Here is a 23,189-nt window from a genome sequence, read left to right as displayed (position 1 = left end):
AGGAAACAAACATACAGCTTATATTTTTTTTTTCGCAAATTAATCAATCAATTATAGCGTACTTGTCTAAACGTGTTTATACAGCAACACCATGCCTCGATCGCGATAGCACCCGATAATTACGCAGCCGGCCTTAATCACACGCGCGATTGTTAACGGCTGATGATCTTTTTGTCCGTCACGACGTTTTAATTGACCCGATGTATCGATTATTGTAAGGGAACGGCGGGAGAGAGCCGTCGTCGAAGCGCTCGATCGACCGACTGACACGCGTAAATTGCTAAATGGAAAACTTTTGTTTTGTATCTCCGGCACCGGCTTTGAGGTCGTTCGAGGAACGATTCGAATCGACGGCGCCCTTAGGCGTCCGTATATTTTATGATTGACGTTCGTTTATGTATTTAGGATGCCGTTTTAACGGTTTGTGACGGTTTTAAATATCCTTGATTTTGATGCACGCGCGAAGGAAGAGGGGAATAATATATTCGTTCGAAATCGTGCATTTAATTTGATGAAAATATTATATTTTATATTTTATAAGATGTTAAAAAAAAAACATTTAAGGATGGAAAGATAAGAAGTTATTATTCGTGGAAATAATGAATTTTTAAAAAATTCATTTAATCCAATGTTAAAATTATTATTAATATATATTAATATAATAAGTTAAGGAAAAATAATTAAATACACGGGTAAAATTATTTTTTTACCGGAACAAGTTGAAATTAATAATTAATTTTGTCAATTGTCGTGTTTCTAATTACAAGGGCAAAATATTCGTTCCCAACTGGGCTTGCTCTCAATTCAGTTTATGGTAATTTTGTTAAATTAAGTGTTAAATTTAAATTACTAAATACAAATGTACAGCTAATCCACATTCGTTGAATTTTTAATCTTCTCTCTCTCTCTCTTGTAACAACGTCAATATACGGATAAAATCGAGCAGGGATCGTTTTACGGAGTCCCTCGAACGCCCACTGCCATCGAATAATTTGGTAATGAAAGGGTTAATTATAAACGAGAGCATGCTCGTCGAAAGAGCATGCAATTATCCGGCGGAAAGGGCGACGACAGGATCGTTCAACCGATCGTCACATCTATTTCCGGTTGTTTCGACTTATGATTCTTGTAAAACGGGAGATATTCCGCTGATGGAAACGCGATTAACGTTGACGAGAGGCATCGTCTGCGTGTTATATCGTGCCTGCGTTAATTTCGAGCCGTCCGACTATGGACATTTTTGAAATATGACGACGCGATGGCGGTGTCCCAAAAGTCGAACGGTTAGTTGGATTACGTTAAAAGCTAATGTAAACGATGTAGTATCCGTGGGCATTAGTTTCGTTTCGTTTCGAATGTGTGTAATATTCATATTCATGAATGTGTAATGTAGGCAATTTGTAGAGATTTCGGGAATTGAATTGGGAATTTAATTGGCTTTCGTGTTTGCACGTGAAGGTATACTACTCTGGTTCATGAATATTAGGATACTTGGGGGAAACGAGGATGACTTGAAAAATTATTAGAGAATTATTGTCTCCTTTGAAATCGCGTAGATGTTATATAATGGAAATCTTTCTGTGTATTCGTGTAAAATTATAATTCCTAAATATTTGTATTCATACAGTATTACTCGATGCGTATTTTAATTATTTTGCGTATAAAATATTTATTATATTTTTTTGAAAATTAAATCTCATAATACGTTAAAAAAATTTCTTTAGAATTTCAATATTCATTATAACTATATATTATAAATTTAATAATAATTGTAAATACGAACAATACAAAAAAATTAATGTACACAAAAATCAAATCATTTTTCACTAAAGCATTTTTATTCTCATTCAATTTTCCTAATATAAAAAATTTTCTTTTTTAGATATTAATAAAAATAAAAAATAAAATGAGAAAATCAATGCAAATCAAACGAGAAATATAAAGAGAAAAACAAAAAGATAATATTATAGTTTTCATGTAATAATGCGAATAATGCCCTAAAGAAAAAGATATATGTAAACGAAGCTTTCTTGATGGCTGGTTTTCACAGTAGACTCTTTCTTTGTCTAGTGACTTCTTTCGCGGTGCTGCGCGCGCATCTGTGAATTTAGTCAAGTGTTTTGATATACAAGAAACAGCGACGTTTCTTCTTTCTTTACGTGTTTTGTGTTGTATAACAGTGCTTTTTCCACGGAAGAGTAGTTTTGGAATTTGTTTGAGAGAAATTTGTATTCCGGGATCAAAGTCAGTGTGAATTTTTACGAGTTAAAGTGGAATATGAAATCAATTTGTGCGTGACGAGCGTGGTCATCGATTGACGCTGTTTAGGTTAATTCTTTGAAAGGTATGTAATTGATATAATTATGCGTATAATTTATATTCTGAAAAGATAGTTGCGCACAAATTGAATATTTGAACAGTAAAAGGATAAAAATAATAAGCGATTAAGAATATATAGGTAGATAAATGAATAAATATATCGCAAATATATTGGATGTTAATAGTTAATAGTTAGATGGCGCTGATATCACGATACCAATACAATTATATGCTTTTTATAAATATATTCATTTAGTAAAATTTTTAAGCGTTTCACGTGGTTTAAATTAAAAGTAATTTACATTTTATTAAATAAAGTTAATTAAATATTAATTCTTAATCTCGAATTAATCTTTAATTTTATTTTTTTAATAAATTAAACTAATTTCTAAAAACAATATCCTCACAGAAAAATCATTAAACTCGAATCAAAAACACGATCGACTCATTCATTTATTCCCAAAGAATCTTACCATTTTATTTCCTCTAACGGTTTGAAAACCACCAAAAATCTCGACACCAGATATCGCGTCCAATAATACCCCCAGGTCGAATATCGAACAATATCGCAAGAAGGTTGCAGTATCGAAGCAGAAGAGATTTCTTTTTTTTTTTTTTTTTTTTTTCCTTCGTGACAATATCGGGCTACAAACGTATTACCTTTACCTAACGTTATCCGTTATACCGTCTCGTGGTTGTATAAAAAGGAAAAGCAGCCGACTGGTTAAATGGGATTCTGTTACGATGCGCGTTTGTCTTTAAACCGCGTTTATACGATGTTTTTACGACACGAAAGAAAAGCAGCCGACGTTGGTCGCCTGTGCAGAAATTTCACGACGTTCATTTCGATGCTTTTGCGTATCCCCGAGCTTTTCTCTTCTCGTGCCGTGGAAATTCACATCTCGTCTTGTCGCGAATTTTATTGTAACAAAAGAAAAGAAAAAAAAAACGAATTTTCGTTCGAAAATAATCGGCACAAAAATTATTTAAGCAATTTTTTTTAACAATAATTAAAATATATTAAAAGAATATATATTAAAAATATTTTTTACCTTATTCAATATATTTCTCACCAAATATTAACAACCTTATTTTTGCGAAAATTTAATCAACATATTTTCAAATATCTACTTTCAATTTATATTAAATTTATATTTTAAATACACACAATTTTGCAATGCAATAAGAATATCCTATTGAAAGATCTCATTCCATCACTAATAAACATACATAATAAATTAACAAAGAATTAAAGCTCATCGTCTCGAAATTCTTTACACCTCTCGTTCATCCCCAATATAATCACAGAATTAGAAACGTGCTTCGATCACAGAATCGAACACCCTGCAAACTACACCCGAATCAAAGCCTCCCCATCAACCTTTGTCGGGTAAAAGTGGCTCGTTCTCGTTTCCGTAACCCCCTCGTATCGTGCGTTTACGTGGCCGATGGAAGAAAATTCGCAGGTTTCGATTTCGCGGTAACGATCGGGCTCGATTACTCCGCTGCGAGATACGAAATTGGGCCGGCCAAGAGAGAAGGTGGCGCGAATGGGGTCGTGTTGGAAACGTCTGAGAAACGACGGGAGCTGCATAATTCGGTATACGATATTAGATCTCATTGTTAGCGAATTCGATGGATACGTATAGAGAGGTCTCAAAGGAGAATGAGTATTATACAGGGTGTACTCTTAACGCTTCTCTCTTCCTATCTCCACGTGGATTTATTTTTACTCATCTTTTTTTGATCCTCGTGAAAATTGTGCACAAATATATAATATTTGTTATCGAAGAATTAGATAAAATTAACGTTCATAATAACAGATACAAAAATAAAGATAGAGATGAACAATTCGAAAGGTTAATGCAATTTCAAAAAATCTTTTTCAAACCACTCTCCATCCATTAAGACATATATATCCTCCTAACTTCTGTTCCTCAAACTTCACCCTGTACGTAATACATAAGACCAGCACGTGGAAATACCTTACGAACGGCAGGGAGCAAGTGAAGCGGCAAGGAAGGAAGGAAGGAAGGAAGGAAGGAGGAGTTGAGAAAAGGAACAGAGTTCTCGAGAGGTGGAAATGACATTTGTATGCATTGCGGCTCGTATTACACTATAGAACCAACTCGATCCACCACCTTCTCCCTAGTTTTCCTACCTAGAGAGAGAGAGAGAGTTACTCCGTGATTACTGTTTTCCTATGCCGCGGCGTGTTGCCTTCGGTTAGCCCCAGAAGGGGAACACCCTCTCGAAAGACAGGCTGACCTAACGCGAATGACAATCGACTCGTCTCAACCGACGTCACTCCTGATATTCCTGTTCCTCCTGAGCATGATTGGACTCCATTCGCGAGCCCTGGGAGCGTTTGTCTCGCACGAGGATCCGGAGGAAGGCGTCTTGGGGTTGAAAAGGGTTGGAAATGGGGTCGATAATGAATCGATGAAGGAACGACGAGGATACTTTCGAAGGGTGGAAGAATCTATCAATCGTGATGTCACGATAAACGAGATCTGAAGATTCCAAAAATATGTCCACAATTGTATTTTCACGTTAACTTTTGAATATTTCCCTTACCGGTGGGGGAAAAAATTCCCTTCTATGATATTTTTCGCTCGTTTTATCACGCTTTCTACCAAACGCTCAACGTAAATAGGGGAATCGCACACGAGCCCCTTAATTAGCACACGCGCAACAAGAGCGCGTATATAGGGATACGAAGCGCGCGGGAAACAAAGGAAGGCCGATCGGTGGAAAGTCGAGTGAAAAGAGACTTGTACCTTTTTCTCCATTATCCCCATTATTTATGCGTCCTTTCATTCCGCGATGATATCGAAAAAGAAAAGAAAAGAGAAAATTCTAACACGTACATTCGTAGTTAATCTCGAACCGAGTTGTTCAAAAAGGGTTAATAATTGATGGAACATTAATTAATTTTAAAAACAGTAAATTAATCAGGCTGTCATCTATCGAATTATTTTCTTTTCCCATTCAAAAATCATTTCTCCATTCAAGAATTTATCAAATTGAAGGAAAGAAGATTTGGCAAAGAGAAAAGAAATATTGGGATAAATGGAAGAAAAAGAATATCTCTGAGCAATACGGAGATTTAAAACAAATTTTATAGATAAATCTTATGGATGGAAAATATGGAGTGTTATACAAGTCGAGAGAAGATCAAGGATTCAGCAAATATTTCTCGAGCAGGAAGTGTCTTCGAACACGTTACACAGAAGGTGGCGAAGCGAGGAGACGACCTCTCTAACTCTCTATTCATCCTGAGCACAGTGTTACGTAATCCCTGTGTTTACGTAAGTCCCTGGTGTAGCGCGATACTGTCAATAAACCGGCTCATTCGTCTTTCGCGCTGTCCATCGATCTGTAAATCGGTCGTCGGGAGTCTTAACAGCCGGCTGGCTTTTCCCCCCAAGATTTTCGAAAAGAAATTACCCGATAATCAGAGAAAGCCTGTAATAGGAATTCCTTTCGACCCGTTGCATCCATCATCCATGGAGGCTTATCCTTTCTGGTAAGAATGCATCAGGCGAGATATTTTCTTTCCACAATTTTTCCTCTTCAACGCGTATGGAGAAACTTTCGAACGAAGACGAGCGTACGATTAATTAAATTATATTTTGCTCGAGAAGAAAAAAAAATTGGAGGAAGAAGAAATTCTGGGCGTTTTGAGAGGAAAATTGATAATCCTCCTGCTCCGTTTAAGATTAGCAAGGGAACACTTACGGAATTTCTAATAGGAATTATAAGACGAAGTATCACTCGATCTAGCTGCTGATGCTGCTCTATCACGTACAGGTTAACATATCGTTTCAAACTGTTCCATGTTTCACCATGGCTTCAATAATATACGAAGTTTATTTTATTTTTTTTTTATTCTTTTGTTGAAACTATGTAATTTCGTAGAGAAAAAAGAACGAAGAAATGTTTTATATAATCGATTCGATTATAAATTTTATTACGAAATAACGATTGATTATAAATGAAAAAGCTTTTATCTTCGCATTATGTATCAAGATGGGCGATAAAACGGAGGATCGTATGTTTTATATAAATTTTACGGATAATTTGATAAATTTGCAAATAATGACGCGAACAGAAGAAAAAAAACGAGAAAGCGAGCGAATCGATCAAATATACGTAACGCTGATGAAACAGATACAAATCTGTTCGCGGCACTAAACACGGAACGATTGTTCTTGGAGGATGAGTTATAAATAGGGAAATAGAAATCTTAGATGGATGACTTTTATAAAGTTTTTCTCCCTCCCTTGATTCCACTGTGTGCGAAAAACACACAGTGATTCTCGATTACTTTCTCGTCTCTCATCTTTCGATAATACGAAAGGATCTGAAGCTAAAAATCTTATCCTCAATACTTGCTCATTCTTGCCTATATCTTAAATCTACAATAAATTACAATTCTCTTACTTTTCCAAAAAAGGGGAAAAAAAAATAACATCAAAGCACGATAATGTTTTCATCGAACGAAAAAGCGCATAAAACCTTTCGAAAAAAGAAAGAAAAAAAGATCTCAAGGAAAAAACATCTCAAAATCCATCCCTATTCCCTAAAAAACGAGTCATTCAATCGCTAAATCCAGATTTACGTGTTCGACGTTTTCCGTTCCGTATTTCCACTGGGACAAAAACAGAAAAAAAAGGGGAGGGAAAAAGGAAAAAAAAAAGAAAAAAGGAGAAGAAAAAAGGAAAGGAAAGGAAAAAAAAATAAAACAGATCCACAAATATCATGCCATCCCACCCTCGCTCGTCTGTGTCCACTTGTACTTTGTTGACACTTTTTATTTTCATCGACAGCGATCCAGCGAGCCGAGTCGTCCGATTTTTCTAGGCGCGTCGCGCATTGTTTAATACTATTGTTTGTCCCGATATCGTATTTCGTGGCACGCGTGCAAAAACCCGGGCGTAATTCGCGAAAAAACATTACAAAACGGGGCGGCGGACAAATATCGACAGCGCGAGAGAGGATACTCTCTCTCTCTCTCTCTCTCTCTTTTATGCGTGTCGTGTCGTGTGCACGAGAAAAATATGATTAGCGCGGCCTGTGAACCAATGGAACAGTCTCGCATGGACGCGAGTGTATACGCGATACGAAGGATAGGATAATCGCGTCAAACGTGTCTTTTTCACTCGAAACTATAACTTTTCGATTTTTTTTTTTCGACGCGATATTTTTAACCGTTTGTCGCGTACTTTTATTTCTCCATTTTTTTATTTTATTCGATTTTTAGCTCGTCAAGGAGACGGACGTTGATCCCCTCTTTTTTGAGGGGATTTGACAAATTTCTTATTGAAATATTTATACAAAGTAATTGACGATATTAGCTTCTCGATCGAGGATTCTTAATCCCTTCTTTTTTAAAGGAGATCATTCAATTTCACGTGGATCTTTTAATTAATTTTAAGCTAACTAAAGCTTATTTTTTTTTACGATTGAATATTTTCCATATCATTAAAATTTTCTTAATTAACGTAAAACATTGTGTATATATACGATTGTTAAAATTTTGAAGAGCAATTGCAGAAAAAAAAAAGAACGAGAAACCAAAACACGAGAAACGTGGCAGGCTAGAATAAAATGAAAACACGCGGGGCAGAAACGATCGGATCGAATTTTCTATTCACCGCCGCGACGACACGTATTCCGTTTAACGATTCCGACTCGCTTTATGCAACGATTAACCGCCGCGCGTGACTTTTATTAAACAACACTTTTTACTCGTCCGTATCCGCTTATAAACCGGTAAAAAAAAAAAAAAGAGAGAGAGAGAGGGAGGAAAAAAAAAAACGAACGTGCAACGCAGCTTACGCTCTTTCCACATTTTCCACACCCATACAAACGCCAACAGACGTACCGAAAACAGACGTACAAACGTGTACAAACATAGGCGGAGGGAGGGTACACGTCAAAGAGTGTAACCTTTAATTCTCTCGGCTCGTTCGGCCGCCTTTGTTTTACCATTTGACAAGCAATTTTGCGGTTAATAATACGGATCCCCCCCGCGTTGGGCAGAGAGTTTAAAAGCGTACGCACGTGCATCGAGCGCGCCGATTTCCTACTTGCCGATTTTTCGACGCTTTTGTCGCGATCGTACCCGACATTTAGAAAACTCGAATACAAAACGAATTTCCATAAACGGATTAATATTAATAAATTCGACGAGTGGACGATACTTGACTCGTACAACTTGAAATCCTACAAAGCGTAATATATATGTATATATATGTACAAGAATCGTTTCGTTTCGGTCTTTTAATCGAGCCATCGCAACGATTTTTATAACGCTTTTGTCTCCGATTAATTTCGCCACCAACTGACGTAAAACAATACGCGATATTCGCCAATTGATATACAATTTTTTCGACCGATTCCTTCCCCCTTTTCAAAGCCTTTTTCTTTGATTCGAAATCGATCTCGAGCACTTCATGTTTTTTCCAGTATAGAAGGGGAGGAGGGGGTTGGATAAGTGGATATGGGGATAAAAATGGAAGCAAGGAATTTTTGGGATTTCGGTGGAATAATGGGAATTGTTGAATTCTTATTGATCAAAGTGGTAATCTTTTCTCTTTTTTCTTTTTAATCTTCTTAATCGATACTTTATATTCACGTATTCAAAACGTTCAAGCTGAGACTTATATTATCAAGAATTTTGATTTAATCCTTCTTGTTGCCTGAATGCAGAAGCGAACAATTTGCAAAGAATTTAAAAATTTCATAAAAAAAAATTAAGCCGTTACTTCGAATTGATTTATTCTTAGAATTTCATCTTCCTTCTCCTTTTTCTTCTGTCATAAAATTTGCAGAGGCAATCAAGTTATCGCTTATTCGAGAGCGCAATAAGAAAAGGAAAAGAGAGATGCAACAGAATTGAAGTTTTTCTTTTCTCTCTTTCTCTCTTTCTCTCTTCGTAAATATGATCACGGATGGAGGAATAGAGTCACATGTGGCATGATGAGGACATATTGAAATATCCTCCCCGGAAAAATGTGTACGAGACTCGTGTTCTTCTCCCAGGAATCTCATAAATTCGTATGAATTTCTGAACGCTTATTTATTATGTATATTTTCGATCCGTTTTAGAAAAGTAGATAAGTTTTCGAGACTATCCGAGCAAGCTTTTTGAACCTTTATACCGAGCAAGAATATATTTCTCATAAACAAATCTTCTTTCTATCGTATTACGCGTTGAAAAAAGGAAGAAGGCAGAGAATTTTCACTCCATACTTTTGCAACGAAATAACAATTTCTCTCGAAAGAAATCAGAATCTCCTATCCTCATAATTTTCATCCAAAAAACATATTCTTCTATCGACAACTTTTCACAAAACAATCCTATCAAATCCATAATAAATCCATAAATTCTCCTCTCTCCACCTCAAACAAGAAATAATCATCATCATCAAAACTCTCGATATTTCCATCTCCTGAAACAAACAAAGAAATGATCCCTTCCATGCAATCTCTACAATCATTCCCTCGAAAGGATGCTGGAGACAAAGTTCGGGACAGAGGCAACAGGTAAACGATGGATTATTGATTCGTCGATTCGATGTGCGTGTGCCAGGCCGCAAACTGCACGCACGTGTACCTATCCTCTGACTCACGCACGATAGAGAGAGAATGAAAGAGGAGGAGGAGGAGGATACGCGTGTGTACACAAGCCGAATGTAGCCGCAATGGTTCCAATGTGTATTCTCATTTCCACCGTATTCTGCTTGCACAGGAGTGCATTAATGCATGCAAAGGATTCCATCGAGCCTGGCTGCAGTCTAATTTCACCCTTTATCCCCCGTCCATTACACTTATTGCCCGCTTTATCGTATTTATTTCACGAAGATCGAGACGTCGCGAGGAAATTCGCAGAGGCGGTTAAAATTCATTCGTCAACTTTTCCTTCCTATTCGATCGAAAATTAACGAGACTTCGTTTTCAGGGTTTTTTAGAATTTGGTTTGAGTTTTTGATTTCGAGAGGTTTGTCGTTAGATGCACGAAGCAATTTTCTAATTACTATCACTTTCCGTCATCCGATAATAAATTTTTAAAATCGTGTTTTGTAATTTGTTAATGGGGAAGAAAGAAACGGTGGATGAAAAATTTCTTCGAAATGGATAATTTCCAAATGGCGCGTTATAATATGCAAAACGCAAGGGTGAATTGAAGAAATACGCGGCGCATCACTTCCGGGGGCCGGTGTTCGTTCTTCTGGAAATTAATTAAATGGATCGAAATAGTAGTTGGATATTTTTGTTTATCATACACCGAATTATAACCGAAAAATATCGTTCGAAATTGATACGGCGGTGTGTATAAATGCATCGAAATGAATCGTTTGTTAAAAAAATATTTTTAGAATTGTTCAATTGGAAATTCACGACTTTGGCCGATCGGCCAAGGTTTAATTATAAAATTTATTATTCAGATTCCTCGTTGAAAAATCAATATTTACTCGCAATTGCAGCATTAATTTCCGCTGCAACAACTTGCCCATCCGGGGATCCTATAAATTTGAGAACACGCATCATTTTGTACTTGCAGTTAAATATTTGTTGGGAGGAAATGGTTCATTTTATTTCTGCCTGCCCCTGCTTTGTATTTCGAACGGGACATCATCGGATGCTTTTTGCGATAAAAATTATTTTTTCAACGATACTTACAGCCTTATTCTTTATCATAATTTAAATTAATATACATGACCTTCCTGATACCGTGAATATTAGCCATAAGTTTGATTAAAACAATTCTTAACTCTCTAATTATTTTAAATTTTATATATTATTACGAAAAATATCGAGATATCCATTTCTAGAAATGGAGACGAAGTTTCGTTTATGAGAATATTCGCGTGAAAACGTTATACCTGGCGTAATTTAACGTTTTGCCATCGTGGCCAAGTTGATCATTAATCGTGTTAGCTCCCACTTAATTACAGAGTTAGTTAAGAATCACTTGCCACCATAGCTAGTGGTTACACAGCCTTAACCACAGTTCGGTTAATGTCGTGGAACAAGAATCACAAAGTTAGAGAGCTTGCAAACTAACCTGTACATGAAGATATATATACACAATAAATTCCCCTTCCCTTTTTTTGATAATTAATTCAATTAAAAATTTTTATTATATTATTTCGATTCAAACAAGAGAGATTTTAAGGGAAGAAAAAGACACACGCGTTCTTTTTCGCGCGAAAATTTCATCGAGCGGATTGGCTCAAGAAAGCTTGTCGACCAATAATCGTCGAGCTTCGTTCAAGCGTCCTTTCCATGAAATATCGTCCAATATCGTCTTCATCCGTATTTGCCTTTCTTTTCTAACAACTTGAACGTAAATAAGATTTGTTGAACGAAAATCGTTAAAATTGCTCTACGAGAATTCTGTACCCGCCATAATCGGGTTAGAATCGGGTCGCGACGATCGTTAAGGTCGGTTTGGCGCGCCTACCGCGCGTTCTAAAGTCATCGCCGCTTCTACAACGGCCTTTCTAAACCGTGTCCCGAATGCTGACGCGGCTGTCGAGCCGCGTCGAGAGTGAAAACGAGGCGGGAACCTTGAGAGGAGAATCTGGTGAAAATCGATGGAGGACGAAGGCGTCGAAAATGGGATCGTCCATGATTGATACGTGTCGCGTACGAACGGTATGAGGCAACTAAAAAAACAACGCTTTCACGATTCCATACGTGTTGTTAGTCGCGATAATTGCATCGTGATATCCCTGATATTACGATGATATTTTTTCTTTAATTTGTTCAATGTTTGACAACGTTAAAATGGAAGGAAAATTGGACGAGTTAGAGACGAATAAATAATGTAACATTGGGAGAGGATTTCGTAAGAAGATTTATCTATTAATCTAACTTATTAATCTTTAATAAATTCAAACTTTTTTTACGAATTAAGGGATCGAAATTTTTTTCGAATTTTGAAAGAGATTAATCAATAAACCGAACGAAGTTAAAAACACGATTCTTAATGGGGATAAAAAAAAAGAAGAGAACAAGAGGAGAGAGAAATGATGATTCGTCGAGATCATCCACGAGAATAACAGGGAGAAAAAATTTAATTAATAAATCGTTTTTTTATCAAGGAGAATATACATGGGGCCGAGGTTTTCATGATAATTTCCAGACGTCGGATCTATTAATGTTGGCTATTTGTAGGGTAGGCGCCACCACCGTGGAAAATATAATAGTTACACGCAATGTAATCTCGTAATGGACGCCCGGTTTAATCAACGTTACTTAACTCGTCACGAAATTAGCTCGAATAACCAGTTTCGAATCATGTTGCCTCCGCAACTGCCAAGAATCGCTCGGGATTCGAGGCGAGAATTTTTTTCCAACGGATATTATAACATTTTTGCATTTATTTTTTTTTTTTTTAAGAAGAATAATTCGATCAATTTAATAAAAGAAACTAATCCCGTATACTTTTGTTCACTTTATCGATTAGGGACAGAAATATCTTGGAGTTTTTCAAGATTTTCATCATTAGAATAGAAATATCTAGAACTTAAAGAACGAAAAAACGAGAGATGACAAAAAGATTGTTTTTTTTTTGATTCTCGTAGGAAAAAAATTCGAGATTTCCTTTCGTCTAAACTCGTCCAGATTCTGGAAAATTAATCGTGTCCGATTCGTGAAATTTTTTCTTTTTTTTTTTTTCCGTACGCGTGGACGAGTACAACGAACGAAAAGCTATTCGATTGAAAAAAAAAAAAAAAAAAGAAAATTTGACCATTTGTTTTCGTCGCGCAACATAATGGAACATTTTACTCGTTCTCGAATATAGTGGATTAAAAACGTTTCAAGCCACGAGATGAATAAATGCGACCCACGTTACGAAATATTTATCTTTGAAACGATGTAATTGAAAAAAAGAATTAATGAAGAGAGAGAGAGAGAAAAAGAGAGAAAAAAAATGTTTATTCATTTAAAAAACTTTCGTTGCTCATTTCTGCGTACCACCTTTCATCTTTCAAGGTAGAAATTGGTTGAAAAATAATCACCATCTGCTTTGAAGTTCCACCTCTTATTTTTGTCTTCCCTTTTGAGAAACGAAGATAGAGGATCGTAGGATAATTAAAGTTTTGGCGGGAAGAAAAATATAATTTTTAAGAAAATTATATTATGTAACTTTAAAAATATAATATTAAAATATAAAATTCTCCAATTTTAGATTACACATTTGGAAAAGAATTTTTTAAAAATTCTTTCCTTCCGTGGAAAGAAAAGAATATATATTTTTGGAAAATAAATAAAAATAAACGTATCGTATCGAAAGCTTAACGAATCAACCGGATATCTAATGAATTAAAATTAACAAATTTCCTTCGATTTTTTATTCAAGTGACATGTTTCGAAGCGGACTGATCCTCTGCCAACATTTCTCAATAATTTATGAAACTTCTATCAAACGTGCAAGCTTCTCGAATTCCCTCCAATATCGATTGCTTTTCGAACGAACCGATTTTTCTCAAACGTTCTCACATTTTTAAATTTTCCCGCCAAATCTTTCACGAAGGAATACTCCCTCAGAAAGAAAAGAAAAGAACTCTTATAGCTTCGAGGAAAATAATTTTTGAAAAAAATGGAATCGAAAATCAATTGTTGCAATAATTGTTACATTAACATTATTTCGAAAATTGAAGTGATATGTCGTTGAAGAGAAAGAGAGAGAGATACGTTTGATAGTTTTCAAGTTACAATTAATTCTTAGAGATATTAAAAGTTCAAGGATATTTCAACGTCGGCGGAAACGTTATCCGACGACTTTTCCTTTTTTTTTTTTTTTTCTTTTATGCCTGTCCTCCGCATAATTCGCCAGAATGATGTGGAAGAAAAAAAATACACCAAGATCATAGAAGATGGGCAGAGCGCGGTTTCCTGTCTGACGCAGACCGTTGCGGAACTTCCGTTAATTATTTGATGTCGGAAAGATTGACGTTTTCTGGCGATAAATTCAAGCTTCTCCTCCCTTCCGCAAAGGGATACCAACCACCGGCGAAAATAATTAAATAAAGCGGCCTCTCGTTTATATCTTCGAGCAACGTGAAAGGAATTCAAAAAAAAAATATTACCTCCCTGTAAGAGGTAATTAATTGTTACATTTTATACACGGATAATTATATGTGATCCCTTTGACTTTATTTAAAAAAGAAAGAAGGGTTTAATTCTTCAAATTGAGAATATCTAAATATTTCCTCTCTTTTATCTTCTTCTTTCAAATTCTCTTTAAAGAAAAATTTAACATCCTTGTCCAAACTCTTCTCTCAACATAATTTTCTCATAATCAATACAAACAGCTAGTGAATCATTATACAACAAAATTTTCGTTCAATATATATATACATTTTTCCATCATAAGAATATATTTCTTATTCCTTCTTCCTTTACCTTTTCATCATCTTCCATCTCCCTCTCCACCCTCTCTCTTCGCATCAATCCCACGAATTTTCATGCGTAGCGATATTAAAGCGCCGTTTCCCAGAGATATTTGCGAAATAGCGACCCTTTTTTTCTTTCGACGTCCTCTTTTTCCGGGGTGAGAGCCTAGCTCTGACCAGGATCAAGGTTTTTGCACGCGTCGATACGGGAAAGGATAGGAGCTCGATAGTTGAAAGCGAGCTTTATATCCGCTTAATTTTCGAATAATGGACACGAGTAAATAGCAGAGAAGGGGCACAATTGAGTAAAAAATTGGCGAGGATATGGAAATTTCTGTACGAGAATTTTGCAAGACGAGGGTTTTGCACAGATGATGTTTTGGTGCATACGATAAGAGATATTTAGAGTAACAATATATAGAGTCTCTCATATTGTGTAATATAACATATATATTTAATCGAATTTTTCCACGAATCTGAAGTATACGTATCTTTTCTTTAAAAATAATTATTCAAATGATATAAGAATAATGCTTATTATCACACACGAATCAATTCGCAGGATGGAACACGATCAGTCTCGTATTCACCACTTAATTCACCGGTTATGTACGGTTGATACGGGGGAGAGGGAGAGAGAGACGGGACAATTCGAGAATCCTGACGTTAATGAATCCCAAATTTCGACCTATTAATTCTGGTATAGTATAGGGATTCGGTATTAACTGGCCACGCGTGCCGGCGTTGTATAATCGGAATAAACCGGGAACCGGCCACGTTCCGCGGTTTCCGCTCATTATGCGTGGCGAGTTATTACAATATTTTCATTCTTCGCGGGCGGAGGCGTTTATCACGCGGCGAATTAATCGTGTTATTTATAAAAGAGAGTCGCGTATCAGAGAACGCGAATTAATTCGAATCCAACTCTTTTTCTATATTCTTTTTTTATTACTACTTGTTTCTCAACACCGTTACATTGATCGAGGATTAAATTTGACGTGATAATTAAGAATAAAAGAGGAAGAGGTTTTTCAATTTCAAAAAGGAAGATTTTGTGATATTTGATGTTATTATTTTTTGTATGGATGATAAATAAATAGTTATTATACATTCTCGAAATGAACAATTGTTTCAACGAAGTTTTTGAGTTTTTTAATATATTTTTTTTCTTTACATCGTTCAAAGTTTTCGAGATGAAAAGAAAAAAAAGAAAAGGAAAAATTATCGAATCGTATATGAGATTTCACATTTCTCTGATTATCAGAAAGAAAGAAAGAAGCGATAATGAGAACTGATAGCGAGGGATTTTCGAATTTTATTCGAGCAAATTCTTAAACGAACCATGCCAAATCGAGTATAGATAAAATTCTGATGAAATTCCTACTATTTCCAGACAAAAATTCGAAAAAATTTTTTTTAAAATATGTACGCACACCTAGAACAAATTACAAAACTCTCATATTGTATCGCGAAAATAATTGACGGATATTTCTGGTTATTTTAAAAATTTGAAAAAAAATGAGAAATCATCTTTGTAAAATATCGAGAGATATGGAGAATTCAGTTTACTGTACGTCGAGGATGGTAACGAGATTGAACAATCGAACAGTTGGAGGATGTCCTTGCTGGCAAGGATTCAAAGGAGCGAAGAGAAACTAATCGAGGAAGTTGGTTAATTTAGAAACCCTTTCGCTTATCTTGATACGTTTGAAAGTAGAAGAGCAAAGTTCACCAGGATCCCCAAACTAGATAGTACGTATGCTACAAAGTGGATTCGAGATAATGAATTCACCGTGCCACGAATTTTTACCTTCCAATTTTCACTTCCAACTACATATCTGAATACTTCCAAGATTTTTAAAAAAAAATCAACTACGCGAAACTATTCACTAGTATCTATCAGCAAAGATTATAAGATTATTCAAAATATTCTTACCATACTCTCATCTCATTTAGAAATTTTTATTTATCACGCAGATATTTATCACCTCACCTTAAAAAAAATTAACCATCAACTACGCTACGAAACTATTCACTAGTATCTATCAGCAAAGATTATTCAAAATATTCTTACCATACTCTCATCTCATTTAGAAATTTTTATTTATCACCCAGATATTTATCACCTCACCTTAAAAGCACACTGTGTACGTACCTGAAACAGAAAGAAAAAAGATACGTCAGTTTAAAATCAATGGAAAAACCTCATCCCCCAATTCCCATCTTAGAAACACTTTCTAAAACGATCCAAAAACTCAACTTTAAATCTCCTCCTCCTCCCCCATCCAAAGATTCGCTAAGAAAAAGCTGAGAAAACGCGAACCGGCGTGGAATAGGAAGGAATCCTCGACAATCGAGGGGATCGATTAATTATTTAACGAACCTCTCAGCATCCTGAGAACCTTCCCTCTTTCTCCTCCTTCCCTTCCCCCAAACCCTTGCTCATCCAGTTCTACCAGCCACTACTGTTTAGCCCCGAAGCAACGTCCGTCTGCATCCGTTTTTGGCTTCCTTAACCGATCATCATCATCATCATCATCTCTTCTATCTTTCGTCAAATAGCCGCGAAATTTGAAACGCGAGGAAAATCGTAAACACGATTCTAGAAAGAGAGAGAGAAGTGGAAACCGTAATTAGTTGGCTTTGATGAGAAAACTTGGGATCACACGCGAGGCGAGGAGCGTTTAGTGCAGTGAAACGTTGACGATTTGAAAGTCGTACAAACAGATCGAATCATTTGCGTACAATTAAAAGAATTATTGTTTTAACGAGTTCAGGGAAAATCTGAGGAACGGAGTTTCTTTTCTGTTGTTGTTAGAGATAAGAATGTTATCGATATCTGAAAAGTAAAAAAAGAATTGTCACACGAAAGAATTAGTTAAGAGATTAGTTAATTGGAAATTTGAAATTTCTCCAAGTGAGAAACATCTAGTTCTAAAACTCGGTTTGCCGAGGCGAAGATAAAAGGGATGCAACCGTTAAATGGTTCTTTCTGTAAGGGGTCGCCGAGGCGAGGAGTACAAAGGAGTTGGAATCGTTTCTTTGCGAACGAGATGAGAAAAAAAAACCTCTCTTTCCCATCCTTTTCTCATTTTCAACCATTCTCGCCTATTATGGATCTGATCTTCCTTTAAAAAAAAAAAATCTCGATAACGACGATCGAAATTTTCCTTTATAATCGATATCGTTTCATCAAATCGACGAAATCTAAATAATTATTAACGATCGTTGATATCTAAAATTTCACGGATCGGATTTAGAATTCTAGGAAACAATTTCAAAAAGTTAATAATCGTCCAGAAAAAAAAAGAAACGAAAGGAGAAGAGAGAGATAATAATCTAGGAGAAGTTAATATTTCAACGAAATATCGGGAGAAAGGAAAAGAAAGCTCACGTTTCATTCTCTTCAGCAGCAGCAGAGGGCTGCTTCTTCCGCAAAAATTTTTCAATTCTCCTTTTTTCAAACTCTTCCTCCAGATTATCGTCCATTCTCCTTCGTTTCACCGGTCGTCATTATCTCTCTCGATTTCTCTCTCTCTCTCTCTCTCTCGTTCCTCCTTATGACTCATGCACATCTTCCTTTTCTCCCTCCTCTCCCTCTGTCACATCCTTTCTTCACGGACGAAACCAACTTCCGCCAGGAATTTCTTCCCGAAAAATCTTCTTTCTCGGGTCACCGTTTCCCAGCACGGCGAGAGACGGGGAGTCTTTTAGCGGAGTCAGCTTCGAATTTTAACCCGTGCTGCACACTCCTCCTCCTCCCTCCCAATGTACAATAAGAGTTTTAATCCGAAAAGGAGGGGGCGACTTCGAGGTTGCTCGAAGGAACGAGTCGTATCTCGCGAGTCGTCTTCGAGTTCGTTTCCCAAATTTTTTACACCGATCTCTGAAAGGATATTTAGGGAGGAGGACCACGTACGAGGGGACAATAGAAAGGGGAAATCGTGTATCACGATTGAAGATGAATAAATAAATTTTTTCTTGTTTTTAACGCGAACTTAAAACTTAAACTATTTTTATATGGAAGAAAATAATATCCTTCGAAAGAAAGATAAGCCAAAGGAAAACTAAAACTCATATCATAAAATATATTTCAATTATTATTATTATATGTGCATTCCAAAGCTTGAATTCAAATCCTATTTAATCCTACATAAAATCCTATATTAAATCCTATAATAAAATAATAATAATAATAAAAACAAACAAATAGAATAGAAATATATTTCGAAGCTCTTTCAACTATTTTTCCAAGGATCTCTCCCTATTTTTCGAGCCGATTTTTCTTTACTCGGTTGGGATCGCGATAGATCGATCGATTTCGCGCCAAATTTCATAAAACACGAGCCGGGTAAATAGGCAACCGCCTCGAATAATCAAATAAATACTTTGCCGTATAAATGCCGCGGACAAACAGGTGTAATTATTGGGCGGCCGAGCCGAATATCAAATAATTATCAATGCATTTCGTTTCTCCGGGACGAAAGTATATTTCTAGCTAAGACAGGAAGGAAGGAGGAAATTAACGTGTAATAAAGAACGATCGATCGATCGATTGGTCAGTCGATCGAGCGCCGCCTTGGGATATCGGTCTTTGAAAAAGGAGGACAAAGAAAGAAATAGCTAAGGATGGAAAGAATTAGCTAATAAATTTCTTCTCTCTTTTTTTAATAAGATCGTATTTCTTCCTACTCGAATATTTTTAAAAAGAAAAGAAGATTATTTAATATCGAAAGAGAGAGACGAGAATCGAAAGCCAAGATTCTGCTGCTATCACTCGTCGTTTTCCACGGATGGAAAAATTATCCCTCTTCCATTACACGTGGATTAAATAAGTTTCGAAAGTGAGGAGTGACGGAGTTTAAATTGAACGATCGACGATTTGCGATTTTCGTTTAATTTATTTTCCAACCGGCTGGCCTAATTGTCGTGATATTATGGGAGAAGGGGGAGGGAGGAAAAATTGGACGAATTTACGAGTCGTCATCGTTCGCCCCGGCGGCGGCCAATTTCAGCCCGGGTAATTAAACGGTCGTTAATTAACAAAGAAACAAGCGGCTGTTTCCCGGGCTTACTTTTGGAATGCAGAGTAGCGGCCCGGAATTGGACCAGAGTGGAATGTTTTCGGTTGCCTCGAATCAATTGTCGGCTAGTGGCGGGCAAACAACAATGAAAAAGGAAACAATCGAGTTGAAACCTCTGTTTCGGACCTCGTTGTTCAAATCTGCTTCCTTTTTTCTCTTTTTTTTTTTTTTTAAAAGGGAGAAGGGAGACAGGTTCGATGAAATTTCGATCTCGATCCAAGGATCCGTGTTCGAAATTTATATCAAATTCGCTCAAAATCTAAACTTGTTGATATTTCTCCGTTTACAATTAACTCGTCAAATAATCCCTAAAGCTTGAAAATTCAAGATCGAAACTTCAACCTATTCAAAATAATTAAATCGAATTAATAAAATCTCGAAACGAGATTTCTGCTCAAAATCTAAACTTGACTGTACGTCGATACGATATTTCTCCGTTTTACAATTAACTCGTCAAATAATCCCCAAAGCTTGAAAATTCAAGATCGAAACTTCAATCTATTTAAAATAATTAAATTGAATTACTCTCGAAACGAGATTTCTGCTCAAAATCTAAACTGTACGTCGATACGATATTTCTCCGTTTACAATTAACTCGTCAAATAATCCCCAAAGCTTGAAAATTCAAGATCGAAACTTCAACCTATTCAAAATAATTAAATCGAATTACTCTCGAAACGAGATTTCTGCTCAAAATCGAAACCCTTCGATAGCCTCATCGAAATTATCGAAACGCGATCATGTTCATCTCAAAAGAAAAAAAAAAAAAATTCCACGAAATTCAACTTTCAATTCCTCTCCCCAATTATCAAAGCATTCAAAACACGGACCCCCATGCGCAATAACCACAACGACGACCGCACAACTATACCGCGAATAACGGTGTATATACACCGCGGCGAATAACAACGCAACTAAAGTTAACAACCGGTACAAGCCTCCCCCCCCCCCCCGTCGAGTTAACATAATCATCCCCCTCCTCTCTTCTTCCCCTCGAGACCGCAAGAGACGCGGAAACGCCGCGGCCAATTTTCGAAATATTTCAAATTCCGTTGACAGCTGGCCGAACGTGCACGTACAGAGTTCTGCATCTCTTGAATTCTTCCCCCCCCCTTCCTCCTCCTATTCCGTTTATACGGCGTATCGTTTTGAATGTACGTGTTACTTGGCGAGGAAAGGTGGATACGATCCACCCGTTGTTCATCCCATTTGATGCCGGTGCGTCCGTGACGAGGAAGCTAATTAACGGCTCACCGACCGAGCTCAACTTTATGCGTCTAAATGCAACGGATTAACGCACGTGTACGGACAACGAGACACTTACAAACACTACAAACAAACGCCCGCTTTTCACAATCGTGCCGTTGAAATGGATGGATAGACGGTGAGATAAAGGTGATAAAGGTCAAGGTTTATTTATTATTCAGTTTCCATTATTTTTATACGCGGGAGAATTAAGATCCATTTCCCTTTTTTTGTACGAACATTGAGAGAATTGAACATTTCTGTAAGAATATTTACACATAGAAAGTTGTCCAGATTTTTCTTTCATTCCGATTTCGTCCAGATTTTTCTTTCATTCCGATTTCGTCCAGATTTTTCTTTCATTCCGATTTCGTTCAGATTTTTCTTTCATTCCGATTTCGTCCAGATTTTTCTTTCTTCGTCTTCTCGAGTTGAAGTAATAATTCTTAAGAAGTAATAAGCTTTATTATAGATAGAGAAAAAGAGAGAGGCTCTGCATGGTAATTTTTGAACGACGATAGACGCATCTTTAATCATCCCTCGATCAGTTTAATTTTCTCCCGATTATTAAAACTCGACTAGATCCGTTTCACTCTGTGGGATAAAATCGCGAGATGAATCGATCGAGGCGTGTACACATACACGCATATATACACGGTAACCCTTTCCTAACGATTTTGAAATTTTGAATATTTCACCGGAGGGGAAATACAGTGGTACCCGCCCCCTCCGCTCAATCACCGGCCAGTAGCCCGATATGGTTACGAAATGTTTAACGACAATTCGCGTATATATATATATATATACTCGAGGCTGAAATTAATTAGCTCGCGCAGACTTTCCGTGTGTGTTTTCGCCGAGCTCTCGATAAAGTGGAAATCTCGTCGTTGAATAACCCGCGAAATTTTGGTAAAATAATCGTGGAAACTTTAAACCACCCTCCTTCTGTTCGTCTCTTTCCCGTTCGGACAATGGACCCTCTCCTTTGTCCGAGGGAAACTTGGAGAAAGAACAGGGAATGTATGTTGAATTATATGCCGACTTCTCTTTTCACTCGTTTTATTTTGAGAGACTGGGTCAAGTCCGGAGGAAACGAGAGGAAACACCTGGGGGATGTCTTCGATTCCAAGTTAAGGATGGAAAAGTTTACTGTTGTTGTTTTTTTTTTTGGAATTTTCGTTGAACAGAGGTGATTCCTTGAACAAATATATTTTTATATAGTTAAAACGTACATTATGTTCAAGTATAAATGAAATATGTTATATCATTTAAAGGAAGAAATTATACGAAATTATACCCTTGCATTCCTCGAAAAATCGTGAAAAGAAATTGAAAGAATCGTCGTGAAAACCTGTCCAGAAAATAGAGGAAACCGTGCCATTGAAGCCATTTCTTGATTCATCCCGATATCTCGATCGGTTGCCGAGATACAGAGATTCAAAGTATAGCGTTTGGCGGAGACTACGAACGGGTCAATGACCTACATATTTTTCTTGGAAATGCGTCCTTCCAGGAATCGCGTCTGCCCGCTTGTCTGGAATTTGGTGTAGGTCAGTTAGACGGGGTGCGAGCGAGAGGTCCGAATAAGGGACGAGGACGAAGACAGTAAACGATTAAAAAATTACCTTTCTCTTTACACGACGATATCTCGGCAACCGGAAGTCGTATCGGGGTAAACGAAAAAGCGTTTTGAAGGGCAAGAATCCGCGCTTCTAACGATCGTCGATCCGTCGACAAGAAGTTATTATCCTCGGAATTATAGCGGTTCAAAGTTTTCGTAATTTTAATAGAGTTTAAAAACGGGCTTGGGACGAAGGATTAAAAATTATACTTTTCTCTGCACGATGATATTTCGGGAACCGGAAGTAGTATCGGGTCAAACGAAGAAGCGTTTTAAAGGGCAAGAATCCGCGCTTCCAACGATCGTTCGATCGTCCATCGGAAGTTACCATCTTTCGAGTTAACAGAGACTCAAAGTTTTTCTAATTTTAATAGCGAATAATGATTTTATCAATGGTATATCGAAAATTTTAAACGAAGATTGATGATATTAATTGAAGAAATTTGGATTTTTGTTTAATCCTGATCGACTTAGATTAGAATTCCATTCGATCGATCGAAATAA

General features: G+C 36.7%; 2 protein-coding genes across 5 annotated transcripts in view; one reads left to right on the top strand and one right to left on the bottom strand.

Annotated features, from left to right (window-relative positions):
- LOC724356 (RING finger protein 17) overlaps positions 1 to 23,189 on the bottom strand; it is a 203,393-nt gene that overhangs the window by 46,973 nt on the left and 133,231 nt on the right. The window lies entirely within an intron of this gene.
- Positions 1 to 23,189, top strand: part of LOC411343 — a 106,879-nt gene that overhangs the window by 35,825 nt on the left and 47,865 nt on the right. The window lies entirely within an intron of this gene.

The sequence above is a fragment of the Apis mellifera genome, linkage group LG9, assembly GCF_003254395.2.
Source record: "Apis mellifera strain DH4 linkage group LG9, Amel_HAv3.1, whole genome shotgun sequence".
Taxonomy (NCBI): Eukaryota; Metazoa; Arthropoda; class Insecta; order Hymenoptera; family Apidae; genus Apis; species Apis mellifera.
This window is presented reverse-complemented; position numbering and strand designations above follow the sequence as displayed.